This window comes from Entelurus aequoreus, linkage group LG20, assembly GCF_033978785.1.
Source record: "Entelurus aequoreus isolate RoL-2023_Sb linkage group LG20, RoL_Eaeq_v1.1, whole genome shotgun sequence".
Lineage (NCBI taxonomy): Eukaryota > Metazoa > Chordata > Actinopteri > Syngnathiformes > Syngnathidae > Entelurus > Entelurus aequoreus.
In genome coordinates this window covers 29,822,807-29,840,076 of record NC_084750.1, presented here as the reverse complement: position 1 = coordinate 29,840,076, position 17,270 = coordinate 29,822,807, and the positions used below count along the sequence as shown (strand labels likewise).

Sequence of the window (17,270 nt, the reverse complement as noted above, 5' to 3'; positions counted from 1 at the left end):
TGTATGAGACTATGTGTGGTTATTAACTGTTGAGTGTTACCGGAAGTGTTGAGCGAGAGGCAGAGGATCAAGCGGGACAATACAAACTCAGAGGTCCGTGAGACAGGCAGATAGTCGGGGGTATAGCGAGGCGTCAAGGTCCGTGTCCAGGCGGGAGGTCGAGATCCAAAAGGGCAGCCAAGGAAGCAGAGGGAATACGGAAAGACGAGACACACAGCTCGTCACGCGGGAACAAAGGGTTGCTGCAAGAAACGACAAGGGGGAACACGGGACCAATCAACACGAAGGAGGAGAAACACAGAGAGAGAGTTTTGCATATAGCAGGGTTAGTCGGCTTACTGTACACAAACAGAAGACTACGTCGCAGGTCTGCACTGGTTTAAGAAGCCCAGGAAGATCATCAACGACAGGTGCGCTGAGTGCTGATTGATTGCAGCTGCTTGCTTCCGCCAGAGTGACACGTGCCGTGACAGTCTGTGCTGAAAACAAAGTTTCGTTGTACTTGTGCAATGACAATAAAGACCTACCTACCTACCTACTACCTACCCCACGCAGTCTTAGGAGATCACACGCAATACATCCACTAAAAGTACACACAATTTTATAGTTTGCACATGTGCTAGTTATTTGGGTCTTGGTAGAGCAGGCCTTAGTGTGTGTACGTGTGGTTTGTTGATCCCTTTTTTGTGACGCCCACCAGCCAGCCCTCATTCAAGTCCTTACAATCAGATTGAAGCCTTGATTTAACATGTTTTTTTTTCTTTTGAGGTCGCAACGTGATCTGAGGGAGTTCACCTTCTGCTCCGCCATCCCCGTTGATCGTCACATGGTCCTCCTTATGCTCCTTGCGGAGCCGAGGCTGAATCACCATGAGCATGCATAGAACCGATTCGCTCACGTGGAGAACATCAAGATGTTCCAGATGGAGCCGCGAAGAGGGCTTCCCCGACCCACCATCACTAATGCTGTTATGAATGCCAGACTGTGGGAAGGAGGGTATTTATTCTGGAATATTCACACCATATGTGTCTGGAAATGACACGGGATGAACTTTGGCTGGGTTCGAAAAAATGCAGACTTTTCACTCGACTGGATAGTTGTTGCATGATGTTTTTCGGTGTTCTTTGTGTGAGTGCAAGCCGATGGCCTTCAGCAGACTTCTCTGCGTCCACCAACTCTTTGACATGCAGTGAAAAAAAGAATAAAACGGTTATATCATAACGCCCCCCTTTCCCTGACGTCTCACTATTTAACCCCAATGACCCTAGTTACTGCCGCACGGTGCATGTGCCTCACAATACGAAAGTCCTGAGTAGTCCTGGGTTCGATCCCGGGTTCGGGATCTTTCTGTGTGGAGTTTGCATGTTCTCCCCGTGACTGCGTGGGTTCCCTCCGGGCACTCCGGCTTCCTCCCACCGCCAAAAACATGCACCTGGGGATAGGTTGATTGGCAACACTAAATTGGCCCTAGTGTGTGAATGTGAATGTGAATGTTGCCTGTCTATCTGTGTTGGCCCTGTGATGAGGTGGCGACTTGTCCAGGGTGCACCCCACCTTCCGCCCAAATGCAGCTGAGACAGGCTCCAGCACCCCCCGCGACCCCAAAAGGGACAAGCGGTAGGAAATGGATGGATGGATGGACCTTAGTTACACAATGGCTATTGTGGCATTGGTGAATTCACATTGCAAGACGGCCCCAGAGCTGGTCCTCCACTCGCAGAATAGCGACTCTTAGTGGTCACTGGTGATTACTGCATATCAATGATTTTTCTTAGTTTTTTTTAAATACCCACTGTCACATCAAAACAGTAAATAATAATTAAGAATGTAATTTAAATAAATCACTAATATGGTTAATCAAAAATGAAATGACAATTTGTATAGAAAACAATGGTATAAGCGCTTGACTTTCCCCGGCATTTTGTTATGTTACAGTCTTTTTCCGAAATGGAATAAATTCATTTTTGTCCACACAATTCTACACACAATACCCCATAATAACAATATTTTTTGAGAAATGTGCAACTTTATTAAAAATCAAAAACTGACAAAATCACACGTACATAAGTATTCAGGCCCTCTGCTCAATACTTTGTTGTAGTGTTGTCCCGATACCAATGTTTTGGTACCGGAACCGGTACCAAAATGTACTTTGATACTTTTTGGTACTTTTCCATGATTTTCTAAAAAAAGGGGACCACAAAAAATTGCATTATTTGCTTTATTTTAACAAAAATTCTTACGGTACATTAAACATATGTTTCTTGTTGCAAGTTTGTCCTTAAATAAAATAGTGAACATACAAGACAATCTGTCTTTTATTAGTAAGTAAGCAAACAAATACTCCTAATTAGTCTGCTGACATATTGTGTCATTTTCCATTCTATTATTTTGTCAAAATTATTAAGGACAAGTGGTAGAAAATGAATTATTAATCTACTTGTTCATTTATTGTTAATATCTGCTTACTTTCTATTTTAACATGTTCTATCTACACTTCTGTTCAAATGTAATAATCACTTATTTTTCTGTTGTTTGGATGCTTTACATTAGTTTTGGATGATACCACACATTTAGGTATCATAAATACCTAAATGGGATCATACATTGGTCATATTCAAAGTCCTCATGTGTCCAGGGACATATTTCCTGAGTTTATAAACATAATATACATTTTTTAAAAACAAAAGAAGATGTTGTGATGCTAAAAAATATCGATGTAATCATAGTAGCATCGACTAGATACGCTCCTGTGCTTGGTATCATTACAGTGGTACCGTACAACCCTACTTTGTTGATGCACCTTTGGCAGAAATGACAGCCTCAAGTCTTTTTGGATACGATGCTACAAGTATGGCACACCTACTGTACCTTTGGGCAGTTTCGCTCATTCCTCTTGGCAGCACCTCTCAAGCTTAATTAGGTTGGATGGGAAGCGTTGGTGCACAGCCACTTTGAGATCCGTACAGGGTTGTTCAATCGGATTCAAGTCTAAGCACTGGCTGGACCACTCTGGGGACCGGTACTGATCCGTGACGCATTTTCTACCGGGCCGCAGAGAAACATTAAATAATTGATAAACGACTGCATTTTCTCCGACTTAACTTTCGCCTGTCCCACTAGACAACACCAATAAGCTTGTTTATAGATGTACAATAAAACTCCTCATAGTAAGTTGCCATTTGTTAGATTTGTTATAGCTTTATGACATGATACAGTGCACATTAATGGACATATAAAATATAAATGTGACGTTAAAGTGAGTTGTATTTTCCATGCACTTACTTTTGCTGTATTTTTATCTGGCACAAGTGGAAAGCCGGTCCCTGAAAATAATGCCTACATTAAACGGGTCCGTGGTACAAAAAAGGTTGGGGACCACTGCTCTCGGACATTTAGAAAGTTATCCTGAAGCCATTCCTTTTATATCTCAGCTGTGTGCTTACAATCGTCGTCCTGCTGCTGTTCAAGAGCGCTCTGGAGCAGGTTTTCATCCATGATGTCTCTCTACATTGCTGCATTCACCTTTCCCTCTATCCTGACTAGTCTCTCTGCCACCACCATGCTTCACTATAGAGATGGTATTGGCCTGGTGATGAACCCCAGTTCAATCTTTGTCTAATCAGACCAGAGAATTTTGTTTCTCGTGGTCAATGAGTCTTGTAGGTGTATTTTGGCAAACTTTTACGAAGGAATGGCTTCCGCGTGGCCACTCTACTATACAGGCCTGATTGGTAGATTGCTGCGGAGATGGTTGTTCTTCTGGAAGATTCTCCTTTCTCCACAGACGAATGCTGTAGCTCGGACAGAGTGACCATCGGGTTCTTGGTCATCACTCTGACTAGGGCCCGTCTCCCCCGATCGGTCAATTTAGACGGCTGGCCAGCTCTAGAAAGAGTCCTGGTGGTTCCAAACTTCTGCTCATTGGGACCATCAAAGCAGCAGATTATTGTTGTACCTCTCCCCAGATATGTGAAAATCAGACAGTTCGGCCTTAAAGGCCTACTGAAACCCACTAATACCGACCACGCAGTGTGATAGTTTATATATCAATGATGAAATCTTAACATTGCAACACATGCCAATACGGCCGGGTTAACTTATAAAGTGCAATTTTAAATTTCCCGCGAAACTTCCGGTTGAAAACGTCTATGTAAGATGACGTATGCGCGTGACGTCAATGGTTGAAACGGAAGTATTGGTACACCATTGTATCCAATACAAAAAGCTCTGTTTTCATCACAAAATTCCACAGTATTCTGGACATCTGTGTTGGTGAATCTTTTGCAATTTGTTTAATGAACAATGAAGACTGCAAAGAAGAAAGCTGTAGGTGGGATCGGTGTATTAGCGGCGGACTACAGCAACACAACCAGGAGGACTTCTGAGTTGGATAGCAGACGCGCTATCCGAATCTAGCCGCCGACCGCATCGATGGTCGGGTGAAGTCCTTCGTCGCTCCGTCGATCACTGGAACGCAGGTGAGCACGGGTGTTGATGAGCAGATGAGGGCTGGCTGGCGTAGGTGGATAGCTAATGTTTTTAGCATAGCTCTGTGAGGTCCCGTAGCTTAGTTAGCTTCAATGGCGTTGTTAGCAACAGCATTGTTAAGCTTCGCCAGGCTGGAAAGCATTAACCGAATCCAGCCACTTTACTGGAGATGACAAGTGAAACTTGTGAAAAATTTCTCTCCTTTTTTAACGATAAGGTTGCTTTTATTCGGGCAAATCTTTCTCGCTCTCCATTGAGTTTTAATGTGGCCACTCAGTGCTCGGCTGTGTTTAGTCACTTTGAGCCTGTGTCCTTGCCTGAGCTTACAGGAATAGTCCACAAACTGAAACCCTCATCCTGTCCCACAGACCCAGTCCCCCCTCGCTTTTTTAAAGAAATCTGGGACACTATTGACTTGTTTGTTAGGGACATCATCAACAGCAGCTTGATTTCTGGCTGTGTCCCCTCTTTTTGTAAAAGAGCTGTTGTCGAGCCTTTGATTAAAAAAACAGGTCTAGATCCGACAAGTTTGTCAAATTATCGGCCCATTTCCAAATTACCTTTTGTGTCAAAAATTCTGGAGAAATGTGTTTTAGCGCAACTGCAGCCTTTTTTAGATGAAAATAGCACTTTAGATCCATTTCAGTCTGGATACAAGGCTTTGCACAGTACTGAATCTGCACTTTTAAAGGTTTTTAATGACTTGCTTTTAATGTCTGATTCTGGTAGCTCTGCCATTTTAGTGCTTTTAGATCTTACAGCTGCCTTTGACACAGTCGACCACACAATTCTTTTAGACCGCCTGAGAGACTGTGTGGGTGTCAGGGGGACTGCATTAGAGTGGTTCAGATCCTACCTGTCAGAGAGGTCCTTCTCTGTCAGGCTGGGGGATGCCACCTCTTCTTCTGCTCCGCTTTACTGTGGTGTCCCCCAGGGATCCATTCTAGGCCCCATCCTGTTTTCCTTGTACATTCTCCCTCTTGGAGAGATTTTTAAGAAACATGGAGTGTCTTATCACTTTTATGCAGATGACTGCCAAATGTATATGCCAATTTCAAAAGGCCACGGCCCCCTGACACCCCTTCTCAACTGTCTATGTGATGTCAAGGCTTGGTTAGCCCAGAATTTTTTAATAATGAATGAGGGAAAAACGGAAATTTCAGTTTTTGGTCCGGCCCTCACTGACTTGGGACCATTGCAAAATCATGTGCGTCCCAAAGTCACCAGCCTTGGCGTCACTATAGACAGCGATTTTAAATTTGACAAACAAGTCAATGGCGTTTTAAAATCGTGTTTGTATCATCTTCGTCTTTTAGCAAAGGTAAAACCATTTTTATCTTTTAACCTTTTTGAACAAGTCGTGCATGCTTTTATTTCAAGTCGCTTGGACTACTGCAATGCACTTTATGCTGGCATTAGCCAAAAAGCTCTCTCCCGGTTGCAGTTAGTCCAGAATGCGGCAGCACGACTTTTAACAGGGGCCAGGAAACGTGAGCATATAACCCCAATTCTTCTGAGTTTGCACTGGCTCCCTGTTCATTTTAGAATTGATTTTAAATCCTTGCTGTTTGTTTTTAAAGCTTTACATGGACTGGCACCTCAGTATATCTCGGACCTTATCCAAATTTACACACCTGCGCGCGCTCTGAGGTCCGAGAGCCAGCTCCAGCTCGTGGTGCCCAGGACGAGACTTAAAACCAGGGGAGACAGGGCCTTCTCTGTGGTCGGCCCTAAACTCTGGAACACTCTGCCCCTCCATGTTCAAACTGCTCCCACAGTGGAGTGTTTTAAGTCTCGTCTTAAGACCCACTTTTATTCTTTGGCTTTTAACACTACGTGAGTTGTGTGGTCTTCTGTCCTCTGTTGTCCTGTGTGGTTAGGGTTAGGGTTATAAATTTTGATGTCTATTTTACTGTTTTAATTGGTTTTACCCTTTAAAATCGTTTTTAATCATATTTATTTTTTATATTGTCTCTGTATTGGTTTTCTATTCATTTATTCTTTGTTTTTATTCAGTCATTGGTGTAGCATAATATTGTTTTTAATATTATTTTTAATATCGTTTTTAATATTGTTTTTAATATTGTTTTTAACATGGCTGTGCAGCACTTTGGAAACATTCTTGTTGTGTAAATGTGCTATATAAATAAAGTGGATTGGATTGGATTGGATTGAACCGTGTATTTACAGGTCCAGGGTTTAATAGTATTGTTGATTTTCTGTCTATCCTTCCAGTCAGGGGTTTATTTCTTTTGTTTCTATCTGCATTTAAGTCAGATGCTATCACGTTAGCTCCGTAGCTTAAGTGCTTCACCAATGTATTGTCGTGTCACTAAAAGTGTTGTACCTTGTTGTACCTGAAGCAACAACAACAATACCATAGATGATGGGATTTCCCACAATATGAATTATTATACAACACTCCTTGACAACCATAACCAACATGCTTGAACATGAAATAAATTACAACCAAAACAAGGTGAAACTTTGTCGGGTGTTGTTGACTAAATCAACCAACTCAGTGCCTATTTCTTTTTCCCCATTTCCTATTCAGCCATGAGTCATCATCATATTGCACATTAAAATCGTCAAATTACACACGACTGCTTTCAGGCTCCTTTGTACTTCTGATGGGTGTTTTCCCCCAAACTTTGCTAAAAATAAAAGTGCACAAATAAAGTGCGTCATGTCTGAGCCCGAAATGATTAGTCAACTGGTGATTTATTCATCATTCAGCTGACTATATGATATATTCACTTGAAGTATATGGTGCTACGTCATACTTTATTTCACCTTCATTTGCATAATATTATGGTCAGAAAAACATATTTCTATTAAAAAAAAAATGTCACAACTTTTTGTATTTCCCCAAACGGTGGAGTTATTTACTTAACTGCAGAGAGTGGCAGGCATGTCTTCACCGTCGCATACACTGACTTAAAATATGAGCACTTTTGGTTTTGGTCCTGCGTTGAATGAGCTGAACTGAAACACCTAAACATTGATCTATGTCAGAAGTCCTCAACAGGGGCCCACGACCCCCAGGTGGTCCGCAGAGGTACTGCAGGGGAGACCTGACATCTTTGGTACATTATTTTTAGGATACGATTTTGTATTCCCCTGCAATTTTTTCCACAAATGTAAATGTCTTTAAATACCAACACACTGACAAATGTGAATAAATAACATATAACATGAATAAATATTTATATTATTATATTCATGTTATACCCAATATACATGAAAAAATAATTATACTATTATATTCATGATAGCATTTAAGATAGCTATAGATAAACGCTCCAGCTTACAGCTAACGATTAGCACCGTAGTTGACAGCTAGCGATTGGCTCACTAGTTGTCAACTAGCGATTAGCGCTCTATTCATCACCTTGCGATCAGCACGATAATCATCAGCTAGTGATTAGCCCATTAGTAGCTAGCGATTAGCGCTCCAGGTGCCAGCTAATGATTGGCGGTCCAGTTGTCAGCTAGTGATTTGCACGCTATTTTCCACGTGACGATTAGCGCTCTAGTTGTCAGCTCGCGATAAGCGCCGCAGTTGTAAGTGAGTGTTTGGCGCAATTAGCTGCCAGCTAGCGATTACCGTTCTGTTTGTCAGCAAGCTATCAGCATGCTAATTGCCAGCTAGTGATTAGCATGTTAGTTGTCAGCTGGTGATTAGCGCTTTAGTTTCCAGCTAACGACGTCAGCTACCTATTAACTCCCTAGTTGTCAGCTAGGGATTAGCACATTAATCATCAGCTGGCAATTAGCACGCTAGTTTTCAGCAAACAGTTAGCGCTCTTGGTGTCAGCATGCCATTAACGCGCTAGTTGCCAGCTAATGATTAGCGCTCTTGCTGTCAGCTAGCGATTAACGCCGTAGTCGTCAGCTGGCGACCGGTGCATTAGTTGCAAGGTAGCAATCAGCGCAGTAATTGTCACGTAGTGCTTAGCATGTAAGTTGATCGGAGCGCTAGTTGCTAGCCAACGATTAGCACTCTAGTTATCAGTTAGCGACTAACGCCTCAGTAGTCAGCAAGTATTGCCGCGTTAGTTGCCAACTAGCACTTAGTGCTCAAGTTTGCCAGCTAGCAATTAGCATGCTGGTGTTCAGCTAGCGATTAGCGCTCTAGTTGCCGGGTAGCGATTGCGCGCTAGTTGTCAGATACAGTAGCAAACAAGGCGCCAGTTGACAGCGAGTGATTAGTGCTCTGGTTGCCAGCTAACGATTAGCACTCTAGTTGCCAGCTAGTGATCATCACCCTGGTTGCCAGCTAGCGATTAGCATGCTAGTGGCCTGCTAGCAATTAGAGCGCTTGTTGCCAATTAGCAGCACCATACTGTTATTATTTGAAAATCATTAGTATTGCACACTCACAAGGTACATTTAGGACAAGTTTCATGTAAAATACAGTCATCGTTTCATTTAAGGAATATAATTAGGGAATCACTGCTCCTTCTTTCCATATCTTTGGAACTCTTTGCCACCAGACCTTCGTAACCTAGACTCAATATCCCTCTTCAAATCAAGACTCAAAACACACCTATTCCTGACTGCTTATTCATTGTAATCATCTTTTCTTCTCTATCTTTGTTGTTGTTATTATTGTTGTTTTTATCCAATTAGATTTTTATTGTTTTGATTTTGTACGGTGTCCTTGAGTGCCCAGAAAGGCGCCTTATAAATACAATGTATTATTATTATTGTTATTATTATTAGTTTGGGGTCCTTGGTCTGGAAAACGTTGATGACCCCTATTATATACAGTAGATACATTATATACAGTATATACATGATATACAGTATATACATTATATAAATTATATACAGTATATGCAGTATATACAGTATATACATTATATACAGTATGTACAGTATATACACCACAGGCCTATTCCTCTCAAATAGAGTATTGTTGATAGTATTGTGGTGCTCAAAGTGCAACTACATGCCCTAAGTCCCTTCTTGATGACACCTGCTGTCGCACAAACATGGCGGCCCGCTGGCAATAACATTATCATTGAGGCGTCGAAGGGCGCGAGAGTTTATAACGACATCACTGGCGAGGAAAAACATCTCCACGCTGACTCTGATGTGGAAAAACCACAAGCCAGGAACGCAGCAGGTCGAACGTTTGCTCCATCTCATGTCATGATTGGATTAGAAAATCAAAGAGTTGTGTGTGTGTGAGTGTGTTTGTGTGTGCGCGCGCGTGTGTGTGTGTGTGTGTGTGTGTGTGTGTGTGTGTGTGTGTGTGTGTGTGTGTGTGTGTGTGTGTGTGTGTGTGTGTGTGTGTGTGTGTGTGCTTGTATTTCTACCCTTCTTGAGACATCAACAAGTAAAAGTACCCTCAATATGAGGAGCGGTGAACAAGTTAGGACATAAATCATGGTCCCAATACGGAAAAACATTGCATATGATAGATAATGTCTCATTTGCACCCCCTGGCGGTGAAATCTATCAAAATTAGGGTGGTCCCAAAAAGGAGGGATTTTTCAAATTGACTGCGTGTCAGATTTAAAAAGTGCTCCCCCTCTGGTCAACATATGAAATAACAAGTGTGTGTAAGAAATTGAAATGCGCCCCCTTTGGCCAAAATTAATACAAATAAATATATATGTATATAGAGACATACTGTAATAACTTGACGTAAATAATGAAGATTAAAAACCAATTACAAACAAAAAATTCAACAAAAAAATACATTTATTAAAAGCAGTCTTTTTCTCAGAATGTGTCGACTTCTTTCTTATAAAATTGGGAAATATTTCTCATATTCTTTCTGTTTCGGTAATATTGCAATGTTTTCTCATAAAATGATGACTTTTTATCATCAAATTATTACTTTTTAATGCAAAAAGGTGACATTTGTCATGTAAAATTCAGACTTGTATCGCTCTTTTGACAATTTTTTGTTGTTCTTGTTGTCATGATCCGTGGTCCGGATCATGTTTTGTGTTTTCTGTTAGTTTTGGACTCCTTTAGTTCCTGTTTGTGCACCTCTGAGTTGTTACCATGGCTATGTATTATTTTCACCTGCCTCTTCAATCAATCAATCAATCAATGTTTATTTATATAGCCCTAAATCACAAGTGTCTCAAAGGGCTGTACAAGCCACAACGACATCCTCGGTACAGAGCCCACATACGGGCAAGGAAAAACTCACCCCAGTGGGACGTCGGTGAATGACTATGAGAAACCTTGGAGAGGACCGCATATGTGGGTAACCCCCCCCCTCTAGGGGAGACCGAAAGCAACGGATGTCGAGTGGGTCTGACATAACATTGTGAAAGTCCAGTCCACAGTGGATCCAACACATCAGCGAGAGTCCAGTCCACAGCGGGGCCAGCAGGAAACCATCCCGAGCGGAGACGGGTCAGCAGCGCAGAGATGTCCCCAACCGATGCACAGGCTAGTGGTCCACCCGGGGTCCCGACTCTGGACAGCCAGCACTTCATCCATGGCCACCGGACCTATGCAACCCCCCCTCGCAAGGGACAGGGGAGAAGAGGAGAGAAGAAAAGAAACGGCAGATCAACTGGTCTAAAAAAGGGGGGGTCTATTTAAAGGCTAGATTATACAAATGAGTTTTAAGATGGGACTTAAATGCTTCTACTGAGGTAGCATCTCTAACTGTTACCGGGAGGGCATTCCAGAGTACTGGAGCCCGAATAGAAAACGCTCTATAGCCCGCAGACTTTTTTTTGGCTCTGGGAATCACTAATAAGCCGGAGTTCTTTGAACGCAGATTTCTTGTCGGGACATATGGTACAATACAATCGGCGAGATAGGCTGGAGCTAAACCGTGTAGTATTTTATACGTAAGTAGTAAAACCTTAAAGTCGCATCTTAAGTGCACAGGAAGCCAGTGCAAGTGAACCAGTATAGGCGTAATATGATCAAACTTTCTTGTTTTTGTCAAAAGCCTTGCAGCCGCATTCTGTACCAACTGTAATCTTTTAATGCTAGACATAGGGAGGCCCGAAAATAATACGTTACAGTAATCGAGACGAGACGTAACGAACGCATGAATAATGATCTCAGCGTCGCTAGTGGACAAGATGGAACGAATTTTAGCGATATTACGGAGATGAAAGAAGGCCGTTTTAGTAACACTCTTAATGTGTGACTCAAACGAGAGAGTTGGGTCGAAGATAATACCCAGATTCTTTACCGAGTCTCCTTGTTTAATTGTTTGGTTGTCAAATGTTAAGGTGGTATTATTAAATAGATGTTGGTGTCTAGCAGGACCGATAATCAGCATTTCCGTTTTCTTAGCGTTGAGTTGCAAAAAGTTAGCGGACATCCATTGTTTAATTTCATTAAGACACGCCTCCAGCTGACTACAATCCGGCGTGTTGGTCAGCTTTAGGGGCATGTAGAGTTGAGTGTCATCAGCATAACAGTGAAAGCTAACACCGTACTTGCGTATGATGTCACCCAGCGGCAGCATGTAAATACTCAAGAGTGCAGGGCCAAGAACCGAACCCTGGGGAACTCCGCACGTTACCTTGACATAGTCCGAGGTCACATTGTTATGGGAGACGCACTGCATCCTGTCAGTAAGATAAGAGTTAAACCAAGACAAGGCTAAGTCTGACATACCAATACGTGTTTTGATACGCTCTAATAAAATATTATGATCGACGGTATCGAAAGTGGCGCTAAGATCAAGAAGCAGCAACATAGATGACGCATCAGAATCCATCGTTAGCAATAGATCATTAGTCAATTTTGCGAGGGCTGTCTCCGTAGAGTGATTTGCCCTGAAACCGGATTGAAAAGGTTCACAGAGATTGTTAGTCACTAAGTGTTCATTTAGCTGCTGTGCAACAATTTTTTCGAGAATTTTAGAAATAAACGGAAGGTGGGAGACCGGTCGGTAGTTTACCATGAGGTCAGGATCGAGGTTAGGTCTTTTGAGCAGAGGATGAATAACCGCTTTTTTGAATGCTAGGGGAACAGTGCCGGAGGAAAGTGATAAGTTTATAATATTTAACACTGATGGACCTAATAATACAAACAGTTCCTTGATAAGTTCCCCAGGAAGTGGGTCAAGTAAACATGTTGTTTGTTTTATCCCACTTACACGCTGTAATAATTCCTCTAATGTTATTTCATCAAAAATAGAGAGACTATTTTGGAGGGCAGTGTCCGTCGTATATACAGTCGTATTTGTGTTAATAGAACCCAGTTGTAGCTGGGATGCGTTGTCTTTAATCTCCTTTCTAATGAGTTCAATTTTCTTATTAAAGAAATTCATAAAATCATCTGCCGAGTGGGTGGAGCTACTGGAGGAGTCCCTTGTTGGGTTAGCGATGCTACTGTACTAAACAGAAATTTAGGATCGTTTTTGTTGAGGCGGATGAGATTTGAGTAGTATTTAGCTTTAGCTAAGGTAAGCATGCGTTTATAAGTTATTAAACTATCACTCCATGCTTGATGGAAAACCTCAAGTTTAGTCGCGCGCCATTTGCGTTCCAGTTTTCTACATGATAATTTATGAGCTCTAATTTCTTCTGTAAACCATGGGGTGCGCCTTTTAGGGGCCCTTTTTTGCTTTAGCGGTGCTATACTATCAATAATTTCGCGCAAGGCATCGTCAAAGTTGTTAGTGAGGTTATCAATAGAGCCGACATAATTTGGGAATGGTGCCATTACCAAAGGCAGTAGGTCAGCAAGAGTCATCGTTGTGGCAGCATTAATGTTGCGGCCGCTATAGCAGTTATTATTATTATTAGCTTGTTGACAAAGAGTCAAAACTTCAAATTTTATAAGGTAATGATCGGACATTACTTTAGTAAATGGAAGTATCATAACTTTGGAGGTGGTGACACCCCTGACAAGCACTAGATCTAGTGTATTACCGTTGCGATGCGTGGGTTCATGTATTATTTGTGTAAGACCACAGCTATCAATTATGGTTTGGAGCGCCACGCACTGAGGGTCCGATGGGGTATTCATATGGATATTAAAGTCCCCCATTATGATTATATTGTCGGCGTGCGTCACTAGATCAGCAACGAACTCTGAGAATTCACTGATAAAGTCCGAATAGGGCCCAGGGGGGCGGTAAATAACAGCTAGGTCGAGAGGTAGCGGTGTGACAGACCTCATAGTAAGCACCTCAAACGATTTATATTTATTATTTAGGTTAGGGGTAAGGTTGAAATTTTCATTGTATATTAGTGCGACACCCCCTCCCCTTTTAAGAGGGCGGGCAACATGCGCATTCGTATAGTTAGGAGGAGATGCTTCATTGAGCGCAAAAAATTAAAGTTAAGATTGTTGTCTCTAATGACCTCATTAACCAATAACGCCTTGGGAGACAATGATCTTATGTTTAAAAAGCCCATATTATAGGTATTGGGCTGTTTTGACGAGTTTTTGTTAAGATTATCCGTAGTGGCAATATTAACAATGTTGCGTTTATTATGCGTAGTGCACTTTAAATAGTTTCGACCATATCTAGGAATTGATATGACGGGAATTTTCCGATTGTTTGCTTGGTGCTGCAATAGACTGGACATATCATAATTTGCCACCTCAGTAGAATGCATGTCCACCTCTGACACAGACACAACAGAAAAAACATTATGTGAATTGTGTATTATTCTAAGAGAATTGCTATGCGTACATGGATTATCCAGCCTGGCGCTGGCTAGTTCTAGCTTAACTGACTCCTCACCCGGACTAACAGACATTGTAATTGCCTGTGACCAGGCTTGCTCTAGTGTAGTCAGTCAAGTGAGACTTAAATAGTAGTCTATGTTTCTAGACAGGATGATGGCGCCTTCCTGGTTAGGGTGAAGGCCGTCTCTCATCAGCAAGCCTGGTTTGCCCCAGAAAGAGGGCCAGTTATCAATAAACGTTAGTCCCTGCTCCCTACAGTAGATAGACAACCACTTGTTAAGCGAGACTAATCTGCTATATCTCTCATCATTGCCTCTCGCAGGCAGGGGGCCAGAGACAATTACTCGATGCCTGGACATCTTTCTGGCGAGATCACAAGTCCTGGCTATGTTTCTCTTTGTAATCTCTGACTGTCTCATTCTAGTGTCATTGGGGCCAACGTGTACAACTATATTCGCATAATTAGTGGTGCGATTAGCCTGTCGTACGTGTTTACTAGGCCTGCTGCGAGTTAGCTCCCTAAGATTAGCTTCAATGTCAGGTGCTCTGGCCCCGGGGATACACTTTATTGTGGCTGGTTTGCTAAGCTTTATGTTTTGGGTGATGGAGTCCCCTATGACTAAGGTGTGGTGCCCGGTAGACTGGGGTGTAGGACTAGCTAAAGAGCTAAATCTATTATGCGTCTCAACCGGTACACCGTAGCTTGTAGGCCGCTTAGGACTGCTACAAGCTGGGCTAGTTAGCTCGCTACAGCTAACGCTAGCAGATGTGTCCGCAACATCTAAAGTTACGACATTACTCTGCTCTAACTGGCGGACACGGCCCTCTAGCAGAGCCAACCTCTCCGTGAGTATGGTGCAAGACGCGCAGGAAGCCATTACTCACAGTGTTTTCTGTCACCAAGTGAAGTTCCTGCTGTCCTCGGGGAAGTGGTCGCGGTCTGTGGGAGTAGCTTCTTACCGGCGCTGCCTTTCTCCGCGCTAGCTTAGCAGCTAGCTAGCTGAGGAAAGGGTGGTGGGACAGAGATCGGGTGATTTGCAAGTTAAATAGTACCACTAAATATGTTTGAGAAGTGATAAAGAAAGCTGTAGAACAATTAAAAGCACACAGATAGAGCGATACTTAGCTTTTTCGCAACAGCGAACAGACGGCGAGCAGTCACGCACGGTGAACCGGAACCGGAAGTCCAAGTGATCCTGCAGGGCCAGAGCAACCACAAGCGAGGCAGCAAAACGGCCCGCAAAGGCGTCACTTTTGCAACCTATGACAGCAAAAGTGACGCCTCTTGTGTTCGGGACGCTCACCTGTTGCTAATCAAGAGACATTATTTAAGCCTGCCTTTGCCAGTCAGTCAGTCTGGCTTCTTTGTTTGCTTCACGCTACTGTTACGTAAGTTTTGCTTGCCTCCTAGCCCATGCTAAGTACTTAGCTTCAAGTGTGATCGGCACCTTGTCCCGTTGGGTTGTTTTCTGTTTTTGTACCTCTTTGATTTGTTCAAGATTAAATCATGTTCCTACCTGCAAGTCCTGTCCGGAGTCATCCGTTTGCATCCCGGGAGAACGAACCGCACAGTAAGCTGCAACCAAACTTGTAAAATAGTGAAAACATTTTTTTAGTAAAATTATGACTTTTGTCATAATTTTGTCAAGTAAAATTCCGATTATCATTATAATATTGCCAACATTTGAAAGTTTTCTTATAAAATTCTGACTTTTGTCTAGTAAAATTCTGACTCTTTTCATTAGGTTGCCAAAATGTTAAGCTTTTCTTGTAAACTTGCGACTGTTATTGAGTAAAATTCCAACTTTTATCACAATATTGCACAAATGTTCAGTTTATCTTGTAAAATTTTGTAAAATTACGACTTTTATTATAACACTGCCAAAATTCTACGTTTTTCTTGTGCAATTGTGACCTTCCAACTGATTTTTCACAACAAGCTTTTCTTATATTTGCATAGTATGTATATATTATTAATGTAGTAAATACAAAGCTTTATATATCTGGAAAGGGTGGTCCTAAAGAGGTAGGCATTATTCAGAGGTCTCAAGAAGGCAAAAAATACAAGAATGTGTGTGTGTGTGTGTGTGTGTTTCTTCCCTTTTTGAGACATCAACAAAGAAAAGTGAACAAGTTAGGACATAATTCATGGTCCCAATACAGAAAACCATTGCATCTAATAGAGAGCCAAATACTAGAGTCTGTGAACATTGCTCCAAAGTCAGGATTTTTGGTTGATTTAATGTGCATACAAAAGTAAACAGTGACAGGTGCAAGGGCAGCAATATATGATAAAACAAGACGGCAGCTAAAGAAGGACTTCCCTATCCATTCCCGAAAAAACCCGCCAGGTGAACAGCTGATTTTACGACTTCCGGTGCTGACGTAAGGCAATATGTGACCACAGGATGAACAAATACACTACAGTACTAAGACTATAGTGGCCATTAACAGTTAGCTTCTACAGCTGGGTTGCCCAAAGTGCGGCACAGGGGGCCATCTGTGGTCCGTGACTCGTTTATCATCAGCCTTAAGCACATTACAAAAAAACAAAAATAGAGATCTCATTTGCACCCCTGGTGGTGAAATCTGTCAAAATGAGGGTGGTCCCAAAAAGGAGGGATTTTTCAAATTGACTGTGTGTCGGTTTTAAAAGTGCTCCCCCTCTGGTCAACATATGAAATAACAAGTGTGTGTCAGAAATTGAAATGCGCCCCCTTTGGCCAAAATTAATAAAAACAATAAAATAAATATGTATATAGAGATTTGAAGTAAATAATGAAGATTAAAGAACAATTACAAACAACAATTAAAAAATATATATATATATATATTTTTCTCACAATGTGTCGACTTTTATCTTATAAAATTGGGAACAATTTGTCATATTCTTTCTGTTTCTGTAGTATTGCAATATTTTCTCATTAAATTATGACTTTTTTATGTCAAATTATTACTTTTTGATTCAAAATTGTGACATTTTTCAAATTGACTATGTGTCGGTTTTAAAAGTGCTCCCCCTCTGGCCAACATATGAAATAACAAGTGTGTGTCAGAAATTGAAATGCGCCCCCTTTGGCCAAAATTAATAAAAACAATAAAATAAATATGTATATAGAGATTTTAAGTAAATAATGAAG

The 17,270-nt window shown here is 41.8% G+C and overlaps 1 protein-coding gene across 2 annotated transcripts in view; it reads right to left on the bottom strand.

Moving 5' to 3' along the window:
* Positions 1–368: 368 nt before the first annotated feature.
* Positions 369–17,270, bottom strand: part of efna3b (ephrin-A3b) — a 485,232-nt gene continuing 468,330 nt past the window's right edge. The window contains exon 7 of one of the 2 annotated variants that reach the window (XR_009822187.1): positions 369–479. The gene's annotated coding sequence lies outside the window, so the exon portion shown is untranslated. Of the gene's footprint in view, positions 480–15,638; positions 15,718–17,270 lie in introns of those variants that run through there. The other variant, XR_009822188.1, reaches the window with a different exon arrangement.